Raw genomic sequence first — 24,360 nt, forward strand, 5'->3', positions numbered from 1 at the left:
TGTTTCAATTTAGTAATAACTTCAAATGCTTTGAAGACAAGATCAGTACTTTCTTTCCAGCAGGTCTTGACATCTAAACATTGGTGAAGTATCAGAGACATACCTCTTCTTTACAGCCCAGGCTCAGAAAAATCTAACTGACCAGCTCAGGTTTACATAGTTAATAATTTACAAATCAAAACTCTGAACTCTCCTATTTTCACACACAGCAAACACTCAAAGCTTGAAACAAATAAAAAAAAAACTTACACAGCTTGAAAAAATAGGTGAGACTCTGTTATAAGTCTTCTACATAAAGACAGGTGGTATAGTTCTAAGACTGGTGAAGAGCAATGCAAAGAAAACAATGGATTGAAAAATGGAAATGTGATATGTGACATTTAGAAGCAGATCACTTATATTATTAAAATTTGATGAAATCTAAAGAATTATAAACTATATGTTATCTTTAAATGTCTACACTTTGTCATAATATTTTCTCTGTTATATTAGACCATGTTATTGACTTCAGATGTAGGCAGTTCAGAGGTAAAATATGTCATTATTATCTTAAATCTCCTTCAACTCCAGTTTTTGAGTACCCATATGATTTCTTTTTTTCAATTTCCTTAGAGTCTCCATCAAAACTTTCCTTTATTTGCCTAATGACTGATTGTTTGAACTGCTAGATATGACGTCCTGCATATTCTTCCCCACTTGTGCTTCTCTTTTAATTTCCATCTTTCTGTATTCCTTTAATCTTAGCCAGGTCAAGTAATGCAATAAAGAAATCTCAGTACCACAAATATTTGTGTCAGAGAATTCATTGCCAATTTTGCCATAAACAAAGATCCTTAGTATCAACTTAGCCCTTCCACTAAGTGTCTAAGCAATGGACTGAAGGCAACACATAAGGAACAAACTCTTTGAAAAACTTTGAAAAACTGTAAATTTAAAATGTTGTCAATGGTGTATACATACATTAGTTATGGATTTAAAACATTTGAAGAAACAAATCTATATGATTAAAAATATTAGGCATATTTTGTTTAAATATTTTTAAAATAATGATATTTTAAGCTTAGTTGTTACACAAAATTATAACTAAAAATATGTCGTATTTCTATTATTCAAAGTATCTAACACGACCATTTGCCTAGCAACAGTGTATTCAAATTCAGTTTTTAAAACTTCATTATTGGGGCACCTGGATGGCTCAGTCAGCTAAGCCTCCAGCTTCAGCTCAGGTCATGATTTCACAGGTCACGTCTCTGCGGACAGCTAGCTCAGAGCCTGGAGCCTGCTTCAGATTCTGTATCTCCCTCTCTCTCTGACCCTCCCCTGATCATGCTCTCTCTCTCTCTCTCAGAAATAAATAAAACATTAAAAAAAATTTTTAAAAGCTTCATTATTATGAAGCTCACCTGAAAATATTTTAGACAATTCTGAGCTCCAAGCTTTATTCCAGACTAGTTAAATTATAATTGTTGAAGTAAGAACCAGGCACTGGTACTTGTTTAAAGCCCAGATAGATTATTCTGTGTACAACTTGGATTGAGACCATGCTGCAATTTATGCAAGGGAAAAATCCTTGCAGAATCAAACTTAAAAATATACAATACTAATCACATTTTTTGCATCATATTTGCTTGATTTGTTAACGTTAATATTAATGTAATGTGAGATTGGTTGGTTTTAGCTAACTTTCAAGTTGAAATGTATTTGAGAAACAGAGACAAATAAGAGTTTAATTGGTTACTCATGGTAATGTATTTTACTAAAGATAATCTAAGCCAAAAGAGTAACACTCTGTGTTCAATATGAAGAACCAGGGTAAGCCCACTTGAAGATACCTAAGGAATTAGGATAGTACAACAATTTTCTCTCATACGACTAATTCATATTATATACTTGTCACCTTCTCATCCTATTTATGCTACATATAGTTATAGTTTAGAGTCTGGTCAGCATTATAATTAACTTATCTCTTTTAATCTACATAATGCTTTATTATCATTTTCAACACTTAGAGTTGAAGAAACAGAGGGTTAGAGAGATGAAATCCTTATCCAAGATTTCACAACAGTAAATGGACAAGTACTTGGACTCCAAGCCCTGTATTGATAACCACTCTAATGGACATATTATCAAAACACTATAATTCTCCAAGATACATAATTAAAATTGTTCAATACTGAATAAGAGTTGGTAGATAAAATATGTGTAGTGTAGTGATAGTTACATAGTAAATAACTGATAAATGCAGCTAATAAAGATGTGTGCCACTACTATAAGATAAATAAAAAGGAAGAATTTAGTATCACTCTTGATACAGTAACAAGGATGGCAAAAAAGATTTGTTTTGTTGTGGTTGTTTTTTTGATTTGTGTTGGTTTTTGGTTTTGTTCCCCTCCATTAGAAAACTCTATATAGCTTCGTGTACGTGAACTATGACATATTTTACATATTAATTTACAGGCTAGTATCTCAGCTCAGGTTGTATGTAACAGCAACATTTTTGGCATTATATAATGTAAATTAAAAATATGCTTTCTTACTTGAGTAAATGCAACTTTTACAGCCTCTTATTCAAAGTAATATGTAATACAAGTCATTTTCATTAAGATTGTCCAAATATATAGCATTTATAGGAGTAACTATTCATATTTTTCAAAGTTACATCAATTTGTCTCCTTACCTATGATTATCTTTATTTGCTTGCTATCAAATATTCTGATTAAGAACAGTCACTCAAACTGGCACCAGCCACAGAGAGGCAAGACCCACCCTCAAAGGGTCAGGGTGGGTCCAAACCAAGCTGGGTCCCTAAAATTTGGGATATTTGAAACCCAGCCAGCAGGCCTGAGATAGGACACAGGAGCATTGTGCCACAGTGTGGGCACATGGTTCAGACACAGACAGGGTGAAGTCAGAGATCTGAGGGATGCCCATTAAATGCAAGGGGAGATTGTTTGCTCTTTTCTGAGGGCTCTCTGAACAATACTGGGTGAAAACTTGTCTCTCCACAGATAAGACAGGAGGTTGATATCATTATTCCTACCACTCATCAACATTGACTTGAGTGAGCAGCACAGTGTCCACAGTAGAGGCTTGAGTCACTTACACCAAGCCTCACCCCACTGCACTAAGCAGATGATATTTTTTATTAGAGCACATGTGTTTAAGAGCCACAGCAGCAGTGGTCCCTTCTCTTAGAAGGACAGAACAACCCTACCGTCACTCCTGCATACACCAAGTCAACTGATCATAGAGTGCTGTAAAGCTTCAGCTCCATGGGAGATAGAGTCTAACCTCTTTTAACAAACAGATAAAAATACACCTGGTTAAAACTCACCACACTATGGGCAAGGTTCAAACACTCCCCACTGCAGGAAAGGAGGAACGCTGCAGAGCACTGACCTGAGGGAAAGAGCAGCCAAAACACAACAGCAGAGTGGGCACAGGATACACCTGTAAATACTTTCTGAAGTGCTAGGCCCCAGACAGTAAATGACCTCTTCTTAATATAGCCATTTCTTTAGGAGGAGGAAACATAACAGCCTTTCCTAACACACAGAAGAAAGAGACCTAGACAAAATGCCAAGATTAGGAATTGATCCCAAAAGAAAGACCAAGAAGAGGTCATGGCCAGGGATCTAATAGAAATTGCTATAAGTAACATTTGTAAACCAGAATTTAAAACAAAAATCATAAAGGATACAAGCTGGGCTTGAAAAAAGCATAGAAGACACCAGGAGTCCCTTACTGCAGAGATAAAAGATGTAAGAACTAGTCCAACTGAGATTAAAAAAAAAAATGCATAACTGAAATTTGAGACAGACTGGAGGTAATGACCACAAGGATGGAAGAAGTAGAGAAGAAATAACTGATACAGAAGATAAAATTAAGAAAAATAATAAAGCTGAAAATAAGAGGGAAAGAAAAATATTAGATTATGAGTGTAGATTTAGGGAACTCAGCAACTCTATAAAACATAATAACATTCATATCATAGGAGTCCCAGAAGAAAAAGCGAGGGGGAAAGGCACAGAAGGTCATAAATGAAAAATTATAGCTGAAAATTTCCCTAATCTGGGGAAGGAAACAGACATCCAAATCCAGGAGGCACAGAGAATTCCCCCCAAAAAACAAGAAAAGCAGAACACTTAGACACATCATAGTAAAATTTGCAAAATACAGAGATGAGGAAAAATTCCTGAAAACAGCAAGGAAAAATAAATCCCCAATCTACAAGGGAAGACAAAGTCAGCAGCAGATCTACACTCAGAAATTTGGCAGGCCAGCAGGGAGTGGCATGATCTATTCAACATGCTTAATGGAGAAAAATAATAGGCAGCCTAAGACACTTTATACATAAATGCTGTCATTCAGAATAGAAGGAGAGAGTGTGTGTGTGCACAAGCAGGGGAGGGGAAGAAAGAGAGAGAGAAAGAATACCAAGCAGGCTCTATGCTGTCAGTGCTGAGCCTGACATAGGGCTTTATCTCACAAACCATAATTTCATGACCTGAGCTGAAATCAAGAGTTTGATGCTTAACCAACTGAGCCTCCCAGATGCCTCGAAACCATTTATTTAAATAGTATAGCCATGCTATTTTCCTATAATTAACCTTACCTCACACATATACTTTCAAAATGCATCTCTGCTGTATGCACTCTGATTCGGGCCATGCTGACACAATTCCCACTAATAGTGTCTTCTACAGCGCTTATTGTGTAATTCAAGCATTTGATTTTATCTAACACTTTAGTCATTGTAGGAGCATAGTATATACATAGAATAGCTCAAACAATTCTATATTTACTTCTTTCCAGAAAGACAGGTGGTTTGTACTTTCTTTTCTCAGAGAATCCAGCAAGCTGGGGTTAATGCAGCTGAAATCATCAGCTTTTCCCATGCTACTTACCAGTCAGTCTCAGATGGGCTGGCACAGATGAGGAAAGAAAAGAGAGAGGATCTGGGAGAGAAGAATTAAAAGTTACTGAGTAGAAGAGAAAAAGGCTAGATCTGCTTAACAGAGGCCTTGGGTCATATTAGCTGGCAACACCTTGAAGAAGTGGAATATACCAAAGAAAAGAAAGCCACTTTATGTTCCAATGAATCAGATATTGAGCTTTTCTACATAGACCCTACAGATAGCACAAAAACAGCAGACTTTCTGAAACTAAAGGGACCCTGAAGACTGGAATAACAGGTTTTCAGTGGATACCATTTAGGACCTGTGAATTATAACCGAAGCCTCTTCAATGCAAGATGCTAGAGTAAATGTATGCTGTGCTGGTAGAGTAAAAGAAAGAACCAAGTTCTAAGCTTGAGCTTGAATTGTATATGACAGCTTGGACAGGGCTTAGACTCAGATTAAAAAAAAATAAAGACATGTATAGTTCTGCACAACTGATAGATGAGTCACATCCTCCATAAGATGTTAGTGTTTTATTACTCCCATTTGTGAGGTTTAATTATTAAGTTCCTATCAGTAGAGTTCTCAGTTATTTGCAGTCCCCTTCACATCTACCAAAAATACCAACATATAATAAGTTGTCAAGGGGCGCCTGGGTGGCTCAGTCGGTTAAGCTTCCAACTTCAGCTCAGGTCATGATCTCACGGTTTGTGGGTTCGGGCTCCACGTCAGGCTCTCTGCTGACAGCTCAGAGCCTGGACCCTACTTTGGATTCTGTCTCTCCCTCTCTCTGGCCCTCCCCAACTTGTGCTCTGTCTCTGTCTCTCCAAAAATAAATAAATGTAAAAAGAAATAAAAAAAAATAAGTTGTCAAATATTTGCTGGTTGTTTCTTATCTAGGATTTCCAGGGCGGAAATGAAAATGTATAACTTGTAAATACAATGCTTAGAACTACTGAAACCTAAAAAATGATGAAATCCTATTGTACTGTTAATCCAAGGGTAAAAAATAAAACTGGAAATACATTCTAGTGCATAATATTTAAGGAGCTCAGTATCATTCTACTGCTCAAATTATGGGTGTTAGTATTATAAAAGTCAAAAAATTAATTTTTAAATAAATATTGACTGCTTACATTAAAGGTTGGCTGAAATTATATTAGAAATCTTGACAGCTTCACAGATGGATGTGAAATGATTTGCAAAATTTACATTTGTCTTTACAAGAACAGCATCTTCACCATAGAAATATGTTTTACATTTTTTCACAGAACAATAAGTTCTTCTTAATAAAATATAATCTGCTTCATGTATTGTGTACAGATTGTGTTGATATATCTATAATATAGATATATAAAACTATATACAATAGTAATGTTCCTGAAAATTCTTACCTAAATGGGATTTATATTTATTCAAGTATCATGGTTGTAACTTCAAGAAAAATTTCAATATGTAGAAACTTCTTTGTGTTGCCAGTAATCACATCCTAATTAAAGTACTTTAAACATTCAAAACAATTATTTTTATGTAGAGTTTAACTAAATTAAGCCACTCCTAAGTCATAAAACTTCAGTAATTACCAAATAGGAACCCTCCCAAAAGTAATATGTAAGATCAGTATTAGCAGCACTGGGAGATCTTTTGGAACCCAGCTAACAGTTAGTAGCCGAGACAAGCATTCTTATTCCCCAAGACTTTTCTCTTCTACCAATGGAAACCAAGGTGGCAGAGAAACAAGGAAAAGGCAAGACAGACCATATCTCAGTACGTAGCCTAAGTAGGAAATCCCTGTGCTAGTGGACTTGAGATTCCCTCCCTCAGGGAGAGACAGTGGGACAACCCAGCATAGATAAACTCCTTCTTCACCCTTAGGCAGCAGCAGCAGGGACCAGTAAAGTTCTGGAAGTACCAGATAAACCAACTAGGCCAAATTAAAACAGTTTTACTAAAATGGCAATTCATCTTTACTAAAAATCAAAATAGGAATGGAAGTAATCCAGCGGATTTCTTAAGAAAATCTGAGTATAGAGTGAATTCATGAAGGAAGGCTTTGTCACAAGATGAGAATGGGCAGCAAGACCATGGAAGATGGTTTTCTGGAAGTATCGTTATGTTCTACAGTGTTTAAAATGGTGCTTTATTATGAATTATTACACCTGAATCTATTCTTAGTTCTTTCTGCTCACAGTCTGAGCTGAAATAAATTGCACTGATCTACTTTAGTTCAAAGACTAAGAATAATGACTTGGAAATTTGAAACAGAAATATTTTTAATGCAAGGAATTAAGTACTCACAAAACCACTGGAGAACTCCAGGAAAGGAAGTCAGTTCTTTTAAACTCAAAGATATTAATGTTATATTGACATCTGGAAGTTAGAAAGATACTGCTACAGTCATCATACCTCCAATCAAAGGGCTTCTGGTATGGTAAGTATGGACAACATAACTATTTCTAAACATCCAACTATGTTCTTGCCTTTAGCAGAGGAGAAGAAACATGGTCTCTATGTTATGCCTACATTCCCAATATTAAGTGTATGCAGTTGGAGGAACCCAAAGTGCATCTGAAATTGTCACTTCATGGTAGTCTGGAAATATGATCTTTACCTTTCCCGCTTCTAAAATCAGGAAAAGTAGAAAAGTGATTGAGGATATAAATCCATAATATAGCATATAAATGTTAATTCTTTGCATGTATAGTCCTTTCCTTCCACCCAGTGCCAGCATTCTTCTTGGCCATACCTCTAGAGGAAGGAACTATTTTGAAGCACAGAACCACCTAAATTAATCCCCTACTATCCCCTAGCTTAAATAGAGAGCTGTAGTACAGGATGCTTGCTTCCTGTTCTTCAAGCATACAACTTTGCCCCTACTTGATCATTGCTTTTGTCATCCCTCCGAAAATTCTTCCCTTGAGTTTTCTCATGGTTTATTCCTCATCACTTAGGTATCTGCTCACATATCATCTCCTCAAAAATTTCTTTCTTAAAGTTTATTTAAACATTTTTTCTTTTCTTTTTAACATCTAGAAGTACATATGTTTTCATTAAATAATAACCTCATATCTTTTTGATTTAAGATTTACTTATGCTATCAACAAGGACAAAAACATCAGGGCAAAATGTTTTGTTTGATAACAATAGCAATGTACTTATTTTCTTTCTGCACGTTTTTGTCACTTTTGGAGATCTAATCATTGCAGATATATATTTTTTAAATGCTACCTATATTTTAAAAATGTAGCCATGAATGAGGTGCCTAGGTGACTCAATCAGTTAAGCATCTGACTTTTGGTTTTGGCTCAGGTCATTATCTCATTGTGAGTTTAACTCCCACGTGGGGCTCTGCACTGACAGGTAGATCCTGATTAGGATTCTCTCTACCTCTGTCTTTCTATCCCTCCCTCTCTCAAGCATGCTCTCTTACCCTCTTCTCAAAATAAATAAAAAACATTTCAAAACCATAAAAATAAAAATAAGGGGCACCTGGGTGGCTCTATCAGTCAAACGTCTATCTCTTGATTTTGGCTCAGGTAATGATCTCACAGTTTGTGAGTTTGAGCTCTGAATAGAGCTCTGTGCTAACAGCACAAAGCCTGCTGGGGATTCTCTCTCTGCCTCTCTCTCAAATATAAATAAACATTTTAAAAAATGAAAATAAAAATAACTAAGAATAAAAATTTAGCAATTAGCTAAGTAATTTTTAAAACATATATTACTACATTTTAAGGAAAAGTAAATTTACAAGAATTTCTAATTTCCTTTAAGATCAAACCCTTCATAGTGCTTATGGTTGCCTGGTTATTGTGATGATTCAGAAACTCAAACCTCCCAAATTTAAGTCCATTTTTTAATCACTCAACTGTAATGCCTCTTTAGACCTATAATCAGAACATGTTTTTGTTTCTTATTTAATGATGAAAACTCAAGACTATATTAGATTTAAATCTAGTGTAGGTGTCTATATATTCCTTATTCTTTTAAAAATATATTGGCTATATTTTTAAAAATTTGTTACATTTTGTTAAAAGCTATATAGGTGTGCCTATATATTTCTTATTCTTTTAAAAATATATTGGCTATATTTTTTAAAAAGTTTTAAAATTTTGAAATAATTCTGACTTAGAAAAAAGCTACCAAAATTGTACAAAAATCCCAGATTTCAAAAATGTGCTAACATTTTACCATATCATCCTTGTCTTTCTCTCTCTCTTTCTCTCTTTCCTTCTCTCTCCATTCTCGACTCCAGATGGATATATAGATAGATGACTGGATGGATAGATAATAGATTTACGTTTTTTTCTCCAATGTATGAAAGTTAAGTTGTAGACATGATATCCCTTTACCTCTGAATACTACAGTGTCTATTTTCTGAAACCAAAGGCATTCTCTTCTATAACCACTGATATGCTTATATCACCTAACTTAAAGAAATTCATGGGTGCCTGGTGGCTCAGTTGGTTATTGGTCCAACTTCAACTCAGGCCATGATCTCACAGTTTGTGGGTTCAAGCCCTGCATCAGGCTTTGTGCTGACAGCTCAGAGATTGGAGCCTGCTTCGGATTCTGTCTCCCTTTCTCTTTGCCTCTCTCCTTCTCATGCTCTTACTCTCAAAATTTAAATAAACATTAAAAAAACATTTAAAAAAAGATACTCTCATTTCATCAATTGTCCAAGTAGTGAACTTTATAACAGAAGAAAAGGAAATATCTGGTTCAGTATCTAATCCAGGATCATGTGTTTCATTTAGTTTGTAATTTATTTCAAAAAATATTTTTGAGATTTTATGTTTATTTTAGAATATAAGCATGATTCGGAAAACAAAATCTATATTCCTTTGAAATTAGATACATTTTCCATATTTTATTTGTCAAAAAATATATCAGGAATTTTTTAATCTACTTTTTCCACAAGTTAAGGGGACATAGTTAAGAACTTTACATACATACACACTCAGATAAAACAGGCACAAACTTGAACTTTCCTGTGAAACTGGGGAATATTGTTACATCCTCATCATAGATACTATACATTATTAAACAGTGTATCTTTAAATGCATATTTTCCCCTTTTTTCAACGATGAGCTTTTATATACCAGGGAATACTATAAATGCTGGGATTATTGGTGTACAGCGTGCATTCTTTGCTTACCTCTTGTGACACCTTGTGTTACCTCTTACAAAAAAGTTCCCCAAGAGTAAGTGAAACTCCTCTTCAGTGCACACCTAGCCCATCTGTACATATCCACGTGAACTTTCATTGTCATTACTACAGTCTTTTAACATCTTGTAACATATATTTTACCCTAGCTTAAACCTTATATTCTTGGGAAGCCTGGGTGGCTCAGTCAGTTAAGTGTCGGACGCTGGCTCAGGTCATGATCTCACGGTTCATGGAGTCAAGCCCTGTGTCAGGCTCTGTGCTGAACGCTTGCTCAGAGCCTGGAGCCTGCTACGGATTCTGTGTCTCCTTCTCTCTCTGCCCCTCACCCATTCATGCTCTGTCTCACTCTGTCTCTCAAAAATAAATAAATGTCAAAAAAATTTTTAAACTTATATTCTCATTGAAGAACTGGAATATTGTAGGTGTCTTTTATCTAAATATCTTCAGTAGGATACAAAGTGTCTTTCTGTGTTCATTTGTAATCATTTATGAGGGTGTACGTACATGTTCAACACATTTGATTTTAGCCAAAAGGAAAGGAAGCTATATATACATATGTTCAAAAAGTTCTCATGTTTACAATTACTTTACTGTATTTCTTTGGAAGCTACTTGAAAGTAAAGAACATAATTCTGATAATTTAGTCCATCTGTAGTAAAGGTTTCTTAAGACTATAAAAATTCATGAAAGCCACTGATTCTGATCATATTAATTACTTCTGACAGTGTACTGTCAATCTGCCACTTGTGAAATAATTGTTGACAGAACTTCAGGAAAAGGCCTTGCGTTTACCATAAAAAAATAAAAATCATCAAATACAAACTTTGTGAAATGTATTCTTCTTCTCTACTCGGTGTTATGTATATTCTTGATATTTCTAATAGAAATATCTCAGGTTACCTAGGTGGACAGAGCAGTATATCTGACAATCAGGAGATGAGATATTTGAGGAAAGATGAAACCTTCCTTCACAAGTCATCCAGAACACAACGTACCCTACTTTGCCTCCCACCTGCCTAGGCATTTCTCTTCATGCCCTTTGTTAGTTGACAGCATGTCACCAATTTCAAAATGTTGAAGTGTCGTCAATTCAGCCCGTGGACCTGTGGTGTATCTCACACAGTCCTTCGTTCATGTCACACAGCTCCATGTTCTCATACCCTTCAGGTCTTTAGGAGGATTTCCTTGAAATCTTTCTTTAGTAAAACACTTTAAAATTTAACTGCCACCCTGCCTTCTGCCTCTTTTTAATTTTCTTTTTTTTTTTAATTTTTTTTAATGTTTTATTTATTTCTAGGAGAGAGAGAGAGAGACAGCATGAGCAGGGGAGGGTCAGAGAGAGAGGGAGTCACAGACTGAAACAGGCTCCAGGCTCTGAGCTGGCAGTCAGCACAGAGCCCGACGCGGGGCCCGAACCCACGAACCGCAAGATCATGACCTAAGCGAAAGTCGGACGCTTAACCGACTAAGCCACCCAGGCGCCCCTCTTTTTAATTTTCTTAATTTTCTCCATCATTTTTAATGTCACCATCTGATATATTATAAATTGTACCTTTATTTTAAACTTTTCTCTCTTCCTCAATTATTTTGATATTTTGCTATTCATATCCAAGCAACGAATATCTTCTCTAATAGTAGTTAACAAATGTTGAGCAAGCCTTTTAGTTCTTCTTAAAAAGCACTGTGCACAGTCTGAATCAGTGTTCATATACAAGGACATACCTGAAGTCAACCCTGAACCAATTTCAAATCAAAAACCCTTTTTGCCCAGTCTTTAAGTCATGTATATTATAAAACTGAAGAAAATGATATTCTTTTTTTACTTGACATTTGATGAATTTGAAACAATTTCTGGGCTTACTGAAATCTAGTCCAAATTTTCCCAGAATAACATTATTAGCAGAAATTCTTAAAAACTATGTTTGTTTTATTTATAATATTGTATTGCCAATTGATTTTATTGACTACAAAGGCAAGGAAATGAAAATATAGGAATTATAATTGCAGAGGTAACAGAGGCACTATAATAAACTAACAAAATTAACACAGTGGTGAAAGACCCAGAACAGCCATTCATAATACTGAATAAGAACAGAGTTGAAGATGACACTTCTTGACTTCAAGACTTACTATAAAGCTATAGAACTCAAGGGAGTATGGTCTTGGTAAAAGAACAATCAAATAGATCAATGTAACAGAAAAAATATTTCAGAAATAGATCCACTGTATATAGTCAACTGATCTTTGACAAAGGATTAAAGCCAACACAATGAAGTAAAGGTGGGCTTTTCAAGAAATGGTGCTGGAACAGACATCCATTTAAAAAAAGAATGAATGCAGTCACAGAATTTACATTTTCATAAAAATTATCTCAAAATGGATCATAGACCTAAATGTAAAATGTAAAATTATAAAACTCCTAGAAGATAACATAGAAAAAACCTAGATGACCTTGAATATGGTGGCAACCTTTTAAATACAACACCAAGACCCAACCCTTGAAATAAATAATTAATAGATTTTGCTAAAATTAAAAACTTCTGCTCTACTAAAACATTTTTAAGAGAATTAAGGAAAAGAATCCACAGAATGGGAAAAAAATGCCTGCAAAAGACATCTGATAAAGGGATGTCATTCATAATATACAAAGATCTCTTAAAACTCAACAATAAGAAAACAATTAAGAAAAATTAAAAATTGGGCCATAAATTTGACAGATACCTCACCAAAGAAGACATACAAACTGTAAATAAGAATATTAAAAGATGATCTACATCACATGTGATCAGGAAAATGCAAATTAAAACAATGAGATTACAGACATATTAAAATGGTGAAAGTCTGGAACAATAACAAAACAAAATGCTGGTGAACACGTACAGCAGTAGGAACACTCTCTCATTCCCAGTGGAAACGCAAAATGGTACAGTTACTTTGGAAGAGTTTAGTAGTTTCTTACAAAACTAAACATACTCTTACCATATAATTCAGCAACCTTTCTCTTTGGCATTTACTTATAGGAACTGAAAACTGTGGCCACTCAAAAATCTGCACAAGGATGTTTGCAGCTGCACTATTCATAACTGCCAAAACTTGGAAGCAACCAAGATGTCTTTGAGTAAATGAATGGATAAATAAACTGTGGTGTATTCAATTAATGGAATATTACTCAGCACTTGAAAAAAAAAAGCGCTATCAAGCCATGAAAAAGCATGAAGTAAATTTAAATGCATATTAGTAAGTGAAAGAAGCCAATCTAAGATTTGAACTATTTGACATTCTGGAAAAGGCAAAACCATGGAGACAGTAAAAAAAATTCACTGGTTCAGGAGGTATGGGACAAAAGGTATGAATAGTCTGAGTACAGAGGATTTTTAGGGCAACCAAACTACTCTGTATATACAGTACATAGTAGTATAGGCAATCATTTCTCAAACCAAAAATAAGAGATAAAATGAAAAAGTCTTCAAGAAATGAAAACCAATTAAGATTCTGTGTGGCAGCTAAGGTAAAAATTAATAGGATGGTTGTCCCACACACTATAACTACCTCTGAAAGAATTAGATAATAACTATATTAAATAAACCTATTATTCCTTACCATTAGCAACTAAAAATAACTATCACACTAGTTTCTGGTCTTCTTTTATTCACTGTTAAAGTTCTTACATTAAAAAAAGATATCTGTTATATACAAGTACTGTTATGAAATCATTCTTTAAAATAAAAATACTTGGGGAATAAAGAGCATTAATGTAAACTATGGACTGGGGTGATTGTGATGTGTCGATGTAAGCTGATCAGTTGTAGCATGTGCACCACTCTGGTGAGGATCTTGGTAATGAGGAAGGGTGTGCATATCTGGGGGTAGGGAATATATACAAAATCTCTGTACTCTCCTCTTAAGTTTGTTGTGAACCTAAAATTGCAAACTAAGATAAAACAACAACAACATAAATTCTTTAAAAAAACTAATTAAATAATTCACTTAGAACCAGATTTAACGATTCTGAATGAAATTAGCTATATTTATGAGGCCATGTCTATCCCAAACTAATGTGTAAATTATAATTATATTTTGCACTGGAAGATGCAAAGTAGTGCAGAGTAGGAGAGAAGGGAAACCATTCAGTTTATTTTCACTGAAAATGAAAATAGGAGAGAAACACCACCAAATTCTAATTATTAGAGATGGTGAAATTCTGATGATCTCCTAGAGGGCCAAGGAATTAAAGTAATTTCTTTATAGTAGATGTTATCTCTCAATATGTGTAGTACTGTTTTTTTTTTTTTACGTGATATCTCACTGCAATTAGCATTTCTAGTTCTTTAAGCTGAAACAAAAGTCAACCTAATCTTGTGTAAGGCACTAAATTAGCGCTTTTTATATGAATTATGAATATGTTTAACTGTCATGTATTTATTTTAATAACTTATAAAAGCTTCACACTTATTAATCTGATGAGCACAAATGATCACCCAAGTAAAGCATTCCCACTACATTTTCCCTGGCAGAACTTTAGGAGGTCCCTGGACAATAATATACAAAGGACAGATACTTTTACTGTCCAATTCTTCAAAGTTGGCAGTGCTCTTCACATATCCAATAGACCAATACTTGGCAGGCTTTTGAGTGTCTATTTTCTTAGAGTATCATTACCATTAACCTCTATACTTCTATTTCTTAACCACATCCAAACAGTGAAAGTGTCTTTCATATGTCGCCAGATTTTAGACTTCTGAGCTATGCCAGTGGAATGTTGAGTATGTATTATATATTTTTATGCTTCTACTCAATCCCACACTATTTGCAATGTACAAACCTAAGGGTTTCTTGTTGAAAGTCCAAATTCTGGACTACATAAGGTTTTTAACATTATCATTTATATCTCAGAGCTCCCCACCAAATTCCTCCTTATGTCATACCAGCAAACTCTGAATGCATACTATATGCCAGCCTCTGCATTAGGTTCTGGGCACTTACAGATGAAATAGTCATGGCTTTAACCTCAAGGAACTTAATAATAATACCTTTGTTTATAAAGATCTTTCACAGATTTTAACCTTCAACCCTCAGTGTTTTTTGATATTTTACTAATTTACACTGTGATCCACTGAGTTATAATCAAAAGTGAATTGAAGTGTTGATGAATATTTAACCTAGAGGAGATCATCACAATTTCACCATTCTGGTAATCAGGATTTTGGTAGAGTGTTTCTTTTATAGTCATTTGCATGCTAAAAAGAATTTGTTACATAATTGCATATCATTTCTAAAATAAATAATGGCTATCCATTTTCTCTTTTGTGTTTTTACTTATTTAAAAAAATTTATAGTAGACATATTGCTTTCATGATCAGGATTCTATATATTTTTTGTTCTCACACTTTTAGGTAGATACTTTGTTCAGAGAAGCTAAATGAAGTCACACGGATCTAAACGTTAGTGACTCTGGCCAACAAAAGTAATGACAGATTCCATGAACTCCTACAGTCTAGGAAAAACATTCCCCAATAAATTGATAAGCAAGTTTCATCCAAAGTTTTCCCAGGTTGGTTTTCCCACACAAACAACTATTCTTTATATTTTAGATGCATTCTAATACAAACAGTGCTTTAATTACAATTTTCTCTATAAAGTAACCCAAACAAATAAAATATAATTCAATCATGCTTCCATAAACATTTCCCATATTAAGTAATCTATTAACCTATCAATATGTCAAACATTAATAAACAGTCTAGCAATCAGTATTTTTTTATCGTCAAATAACATCTACCTAAAAATAAGTACCTAAAAATTATTAAACTCATTTTACTGGCAATTTTGCTCAGGTATATAAATTTAAAAATGCATTTGTGTAAACTGTTAGATCACACTAGTTTTACAGATAATTATTTTTGGATTAAGAAAAAGCAAATTTATAGATTGCAAAAGTAAAAAAAAACAGGATAATTAGATTAAAGTAAATTTACTGAAATGAATTCATTTGAACTTGCTTTGCCACTAAAAATGAAGAAATGGACTGCCAATATTTTATAAGTAAAAACACACGGAATGCATGAGTATGTAATGTTCCTTCTTTGTGATATGTGAGGATGCATGTGAATCTATGCATGTGTGTTCATGTTTGCATGTGAATCTGGCTTATTTTTTTTCTTTTTCTTTCTTAAAGGAAAGCCTCTTGATTCCCTACAACTGAAGCTGTGTTACCATAAAATAAAGGATTAGGCAATTGGTGGTAAGATTTTGATAACAGTGGTGAAATTCTATGATCCTAAAGAGGGAGTTCCTTTTTAAGGCTTAGCCAAGATAAACAGTGGTTTGAGAAGCTGGGGTTTCAATGTAAGAAAGACTCCACAGGCCTGCTGTTACTAAATGCAAAGCAAATACAGAAGCAGGTTGAATGCACACCATGGGTTTTTCAAAGTAGCTTGATTCATAATAAAACAGTGCTTAAAATCATGAAACTTCCTTTTCTTTTCCTCTGGAAAAATTGCATTGAGCTTACTGAGGTATTGTTATTGCTCAAAAAACAGTTTCATAAAGAAATGTGTTAGAATCAAGCAAATAGATCAACTAGTATTATCACTTATATAAGAAAATATGTTACCATAAAAATACCCTTAGGCCTTTTTCTGACTCTGTATTACAGGCTTCTAAAATTAAAGCATGGCTCAAAGTAATACAAACAGAGCCATCCTCAAAAGGCTTTGCCTTTATTAAGTCCCCTTCTCTCCATGACAAAATTATCTTCTCCCTCCTGCTTCTAAAAAGCAATCTCATCCTAGAATGTTTCAACAGATGGTACCTTTCCTATCTCTGTTGGTTCTAAAAGCCTGTCTAATACTGAAATATATTTAAGACTGACTCTGATGTCAGACGTCAGATTTTACTCTTTCAAAATTCACTTTTCCTGTCAATAATTCCAAGTTGACATCTAAGAGGGTTCTTTATTGGGAGTGAGAAATATTAAATGTTCAATATGAAATTGCCCCCTAGTGGAATAAAAAGCTCTCATGATAACAATCTTTAAGAATATGGGACAGGGGTCCTGAAATTAAGATGGCAGAGCAGTATGGGGACACTGAACTTGTCTCATCCCTAAAACTCAGCTAGATCAGCATCAAACCATTTATTTTGAACACCTAGGATATTGATCTGAAGCTTCACACAACAATCTGTATAATTTGAGCCAGAAAACTTGGCAGGTATGGGGGTGTGGAGAGGTGAACTGGGGGAGAGAAAAGCTACAGAGGGTAAGGAGCCATTTTCACCGAGAGCAACAGAGAGAAAAAGAGAAAGGGGGAGAATCGGATTGGACAAGAAAAGTACTCCCCCCAAAAGTAGCTGGAGAGAGAAAAAGAATGAAAACATTCACAGGGGACTGGGTAAGAAACCTATTCCCCACAGCCACTGATGGGGAGAAAAGGAGGGTTTCGATACAGTTAGCATTCTATCAACAGTGAGTACAGAGGCTGAAGCTTTGGAGCTCAGTGCCTTGCGGTGCTCTGGTGAGGAAACTGGGTGAATCCCCAGTAGCAGGCAGTGCAGTCTGAGGGGTCCATGTGCCACATGGGGAGAAGTGGTTCCCCTGTCTGGATTGCATTTTTTAGAGGCCATACATCCTTCCTGCAGGGGAAAGTCCCAGCAGACCCTGGAGAGCTGCCACATTTACTGATATTGGAACAAAGAACCTGGAGGGCAGTGAAACCTGCCACTGGCTATGTGTTGTGACTTACCACAAACTCTGAGCCTCTGCCTTCATGCAATCCTGTGAATGTTTTCTGGGACAAGCCAGTACCCAGCCATTCAGCAAGAACCTCCCCCAGAGAATCAGAGCAGTTCCAAGCCACTGGTGTCTCTTGAAGTAAGCGGTTTTGAAACATAGCACCATTTGAGATAAAACTCTGGAGGGAGGCATCAACTGACATGCAGACAGGTTATACAAATATAAATTTGAATGACACACTGAACTGGGTGGGCTTTACAGATATATTCGGAACATTTTACCCTAAAGGAGCAGAACAGACATCCTTCTCAAGTACATATAGAACATTCCCCAGAATAGATCACATACTGTGTCACAAATCAGCCCTCAACAAGTACAAAAAGATCGCGATCAAACCATACATATCTGTAGTTTTCAGACTACAGCAGTATGAAACTTGAAAACAATCACAAGGCAAAATTTGGAAAGAATACATATATTTGGAGATTAAAGAACATCCTGCTAAACAATGAATGGGTTAACCAAGATATTAAAGAGGAAATTTTAAAAATACCTGGAAGTCAAGAAAATGAAAACACGATACTCCAAAACCTTTGGGATGCAGCAAAGGCAGTCCTAAGAGGGAAGTATATAGTAATCCAAGCCTTCCTAAAGAAGAAAGAAATGTCTCAAATACAAAACCTAACCTGACACCTAAAGAAGCTGAAAAAAGAATAGCAAATAAAATTCAAAACCAGCAGAAGGAAAATAATAAAGATTAGAGTATAAATTAATGATATCAAAATGTAAAAAAACCCAAGAGAACAGATCAATGAAACTAAGAGCAGGTTCTTTGAAAGAATTAACAAAGTTGATAAATCCCTAACCAGACTGATCAAAAAGAAAAAGAACCCAAATAAATAAAATCATGAATAAAAGAGAGATCACAACCAACATTGCAGAAATACAAAAAGCAATAAAAAATATTATAAGCCATTATATGCCAACAAATTGGGCAATCTGGAAGAAATGGACAAATTCCTAGAAACATAAACTACCAAAACAGACCTAGGAAGAAATTAAAAAAAAAATGAACGGACCCATATTCAACAAAGAAATTGAATCAGTAATTCAAAATTTCATCACAAACAGAAGTCTAGGGCCAGATGGCTTCCCAGGGGAATTCTACCAAACATTTAAAGAAGAGTTAATACCTATTCTTTTCAAACTGCTCCAAAAAATAGAAATGAGAAGAAAACTTCCAAACTCTATAAAGGTTAGGATTCTATATAAAGCCAGAATTACCTTGATTCCAAAACTAGAGAAAGGTGCCACTAAAAAAGAAAATTACAGACCAATTTCTCTGATGAACATGGATGCAAAAATTCTCAATAAGATACTAGCAAATAGAATGCAATAATAAATTAAAAGAATCAGTCACCACTACTTACAACTGTAAGTAGATTCATTAAATTCTACTCCTGAAACTATTATTGCACTATATGTTAACTAACTTGTATCTAAATAAATAATCAAATAAATTAATTTTAAAAAATAAATAAAAGAACATGGGTCAAATCAGTTTTGGTAAACTTATTTCAGTTCTTTTACTATTCGTGAGATGTACAGTTGTAAGAGAACATAATAATTAATATTAGTAATTATATCTTGTCTTTTCTAAAAGAATACCAATCAAATTCTGCATCCCAATCAGGAGAATCTTCCAGGATATGAGCAAGTCACTTAGCATTCAACCCTCCTATATTCCTTTATCTCTCACAACTATTTTGTTAAAATAGTTAACAATTTGACACATGGAATATACCATAAATGACTAAAAGTATCCTAGAAAGGATACAATACGCCCCTAACTGAAGATTCTATCCTTCTTTATTAACACACAATCAATAACACTTTGCAAAATTAAGTCAATATGAAAAATTCTACCCTTAATCAAATGAGTGAATGGCTTTTTAAGATGACATAAATATAATCTTTCCCAAAACATCTTAAGGAATTCCATTTTCCAAAGAAAATGTTACTTAATAACCAGACTGTAAGAAACATTATAAGAGCAATCTATTTTTAATGAACTATTACTAAGTCTTAACAGACTGTTTTTCAAAGAGTTAGCAATTTCAAAATATTTTGAAAGGGGAAATGTATAAGTAGTTTCTGCTCCCTTCATTCTACATGAAAACATAACTCATGGATACCCTTATTAATAGGAAAAGACACAAAACCAACAAGGTAATATATTATATCAATTCTAGTAATTATTAGACATTGTTGTAAGGGACTTGTAATTTAAAATGAATAAAACTAGCATTCTTAACATATGCCATTTTGTTGTCTTTCATTTTTAAATTTTTCTTTCTGTTCTTTCTGATTCTTTTCTTATAACAATCTTTCCACACTTTCTTTTTCCTACTAAATAGCTGATAAAAGCTTAAGGTATTTTCTTTTCTGACAACATTCACATTTCAGACACTGAATATTTCATATCAGATTGAAATTCTAAATAGCAATAATATTAGATTCACATGAGTCTGTGATCATGAATATGCTTTCATTATTTCATCTGTATTATTTGGCTATAATACCTGTGAAGTGTTTACAATGATACTGTCATAGCCATTATCAAACAAATATGTATAGTACACAAATAGAGGAGTAGGAGGTAAGATTTTAGATTTAGATCACACAATAGGTTTCTGCCAAATCTGGTATCATGGGTAATAGTACTTTTTCTACTACTGAACTGAGTCATAAAGAGATAGGAGCTAGACTCGAATGTGGTAATAAAACATAATATATAGAGAGAATGTTTTCAATAGAGAAAGAATACAAATGAGGAGACTGCTAGGAGAGTCGTGTGCCAAAATGTCTGTTTGTATTTTTAGACACTTCTCTGGACTAAACATGGTTCAGTGCAAAAGAATAGAGTCCTAACAAATGTGAAAGAATAGGGCTGACAGCTTGACTCATTAATTTTACCTGCTTATGGTCACAATCACAAAGTGATTAAATCAGCTGGTGATAGACTTAAAACATAGGAAATAGAAAAATGTTAGATGTGCATTTCATATTAGTAAATCTAAAAGTCCTAGGAATTTCTATTTCTTTACATATTGTCCCAAATGTTTTCTTTGTTTATACATTTCTCCAAGTGTTTTTGTAAATTTTTTAATGTTTATTTTTGAGAGAGAGAGAGAGAGAGATGCAGAGACAGGGAGACACAGAGTCTGAAGCAGGCTCCAGGCTTTTTACCTGTCAGCACACAGCCTGCTCATGAACCATGAGATCATGACCTGAGCCAAAGTCAGATGCTCAACCAACTTAGCCATCCAGGTGCCCCTCCCCCAGTGTTTTGAGACAAAGTCTATTTAAAAATTCATTTTATAGACCAGGGATTAGAAGATGAATTTTGTCTGTAACCTTTCATTGGTTGCCCAATGCTCATTCCTGGAAATTCCCTGAAATTTATGCATCTAATTACAGTGGGAAGGCCTGGCCAATATTCAAGATTGTGTGTAGCAAACTGACTCTTTAGTAGTGAGATACATTTAGACAGGAACCATGGGTGCTACAATGTCTAGGTTCAGTGCAGCAGTATTTATGAACTCACTGACATGTCTTATAATCAAGGGTCAATTTAAAAAGTGAAACTATGATACTTAATCCTAGAAATTATGAAAAAAATGGGCTTATACTTGCACAACTCAAATAGTATGAACATATTTACCAAAGGAAAACATACTAGTCAAAGTATGCCATATTGTAGATCATGGAACAATAAAAATGGGATTAAGAGGTAAACTATATGGAAGGCAGAGTACAATTTCAAATGATGTGAATAACTAACTATAGGTAGTAGCTATAGATCAACCAGCAATGGATACATAAGAAATTTAATAAAAATCATTAAACTGAATTATCACTTTAACTGGGTTTAACAATTTGTTTATAAATGGATTCCTACTAATAAATAGATACTACAGGTGGAGCCAATATGTATGATGTAAGAGTTTTCAACAAATGTACCATGTTGGCTTAGAAAAGCAGTATACTGTTTACCATAATCAATGTTCTCAACAACAGATCCTTTACTAATTGTTTTTTTTTTTAAATCTACAAAGGTAAGGTAAAATAGGATATTGAGTAAGTACACTTGGTTTGTTGAATTTAAATATTCTCATTTCTCTGTTCCTTTAATACTCTTATCTGCAGATTGGTTTGGTATTTTGTTCTTTTATTTATTGATATTTGTTCCAGGCTTGAAATTTTCTTATTGTGTTAATGAAATGTTAAATGTAGCAAAAGTAAGACTATATTGTCACATAAAATAATATATGGAGAAAATTTAAATATTCCTACAAGGCAAATTAGAAATACTTTGGTTAGAAAGTACAGCTTGTGAAGCCAGACTACCTGGGCTCAATTTAGCACATCAGTTACTAATGATATGATACTGCAAAGGATTTTTAATCATGCTATGCCTCAGGTTCCTCATTTATAAAATGAGAACGTAATTCTGTATATCCTTCTTTGCAGCGTTGTCATGAGAATCAGAGGAGTTACTGAGCTAGAGCAGTTAAAGCAATGCCAGAAACATGGTATAAATACTTAGTAAATGTTAGCTTTAAAATATAATTATACTACTCATCACTTTCCTGTCTTTGACAATTTCTAGAAAATGCTTCTAAAATCATGATATATAGAAACTTTAAAAAAAAAAAATATTGCAGGGCACCTGGGTGACTCAGTCAGTTTAGTGTCTGACTCTTGATCTCTGTTCAGCCCCCTGTTTGGAATTCTGTCTCCCTCTCTCTTTGCCCCTCACCCTTTCACTTCCGCTTGCACTCTCTCTTCTCTATTCTTCTCTCTCTCTCAAAATAAATATATAAACCTTTTAAAAATGGTTAAACATTTATTGAAACTGGAGCACCTGGGTGGCTCAATCAGTTAAGCCTCTGACTCTGATTTCAGCTCAGGTCATGATCTCACCATTGAGAGCCTGAGTTTCACAAGAGGATCTATGGTGACAGTGCAAAGACTGCTTGGCATTCTCTTCCTCCCTTTCTCTCTCTCTGCCACTCCCCGACTTGTGCACTTTCTCTCCTTCTCTCTCAAAATAAATAAACTAAAAAACAAACAAACAAAAAAAAAACCTTTAAAAATATTGAAACAATCGTAATCACATTCTTCTAAAATCTAAATTAGTAGATGTTGAAATTTACATGCTGGCACAGCCAATGACCATATAGTATATCTCAACTCCAAATCAGCATGCCTAAAATTTGTGTTTATTCAAACTGTTCAGAAATATGGTATGTTTACTTCTTCAGAGGGTCTCAGTTCTTTTTTTTTTAATATATTTTTTTTTTATTTCTAGGAGAGAGAGAGAGACAGCGTGAGCAGGGGAGGGTCAGAGAGAGAGGGAGATACAGACTCTGAAATAGGCTCCAGGCTCTGAGCTGGCAGTCAGCACATAGCCTGACGCGGGGCTCGAACCCACGAACCGCGAGATCATGACCTAAGCGAAAGTCGGACGCTTAACCGACTAAGCCACCCAGGCGCCCCAGAGGGTCTCAGTTCTTATTGAATCCATCAAATTGTGCTTTTTTATTAGCAAGAAATACACATAATCCTTTTTCCTAACTTTAGATGAACCTTCCAGTTGATTAGTGAACTGCCGTAATATAGACACTTGAGTATAAACATTTTTTAGAAGAAATATTTTATAATGATAAATAAGCATCAGGGATTATAACAACTATTCCATAAAAGTCAGTATATTTTTGAGAATCTCTAGAGATTATAAGAAAACATAGATGTGATGAATATACCCAAAGTAGAAATGTTTCCATAAGTCGAAATATCCAAAGTAAACATGGACATTTCAGTGAGATTTGCAGATGTCTGCTCTACATGTCAATATAGCATCCTATGCCTTTCTTATGGCAACAGGTATCAAACTCAACTATCACTATTGACTACAAACCCACTGTCAGCTCCAGGAAATGGAGACTGTGTTGTGGTCACTTTTGTACCTGTAGGGTTGGCTCACTTGGAATAGGTATTTAACAAATAATATGATGTAATGAATAAATGACATTAATTATTAAAACATCTGATGCCTGTGATAATTTAAAATGAATGCAAAATAGCTGATTACCTCTAAAACTCTGATACTAAATAAATAAATCTTTTAACTCCACCTTTATGTCCTACTCAATGTTGTTTTTTTCAGAGGTCTGGTACATGAATAGTCAAGTAGTAAGATTGTAAATATTCAGATAGTTCAATACTGTTTTAGTACTGAACTTTCTGAATGTTGAATATGATCTAACACATATAAATTTTAATAAAATCATACAAATTTTGGCTGAAATCAAATACGAAAACACATTCCTATAATCTCTTTCTGTGTGTTTGTGTGTGTGTGTGTGTGTGTGTGTGTGAACATTTGCACAAAATATTTGCATTCCATGGAGGCAGAAGGCCAAAATAGTTTATCTCTACATTTTTTTGTTGTTTGATGCCAGAAAACAGTAATTGCAGAAGTATTTACACAAAA

This window comes from Crocuta crocuta, unplaced genomic scaffold, assembly GCF_008692635.1.
Source record: "Crocuta crocuta isolate KB4526 unplaced genomic scaffold, BGI_CrCroc_1.0 scaffold656, whole genome shotgun sequence".
Classification (NCBI taxonomy): Eukaryota; Metazoa; Chordata; class Mammalia; order Carnivora; family Hyaenidae; genus Crocuta; species Crocuta crocuta.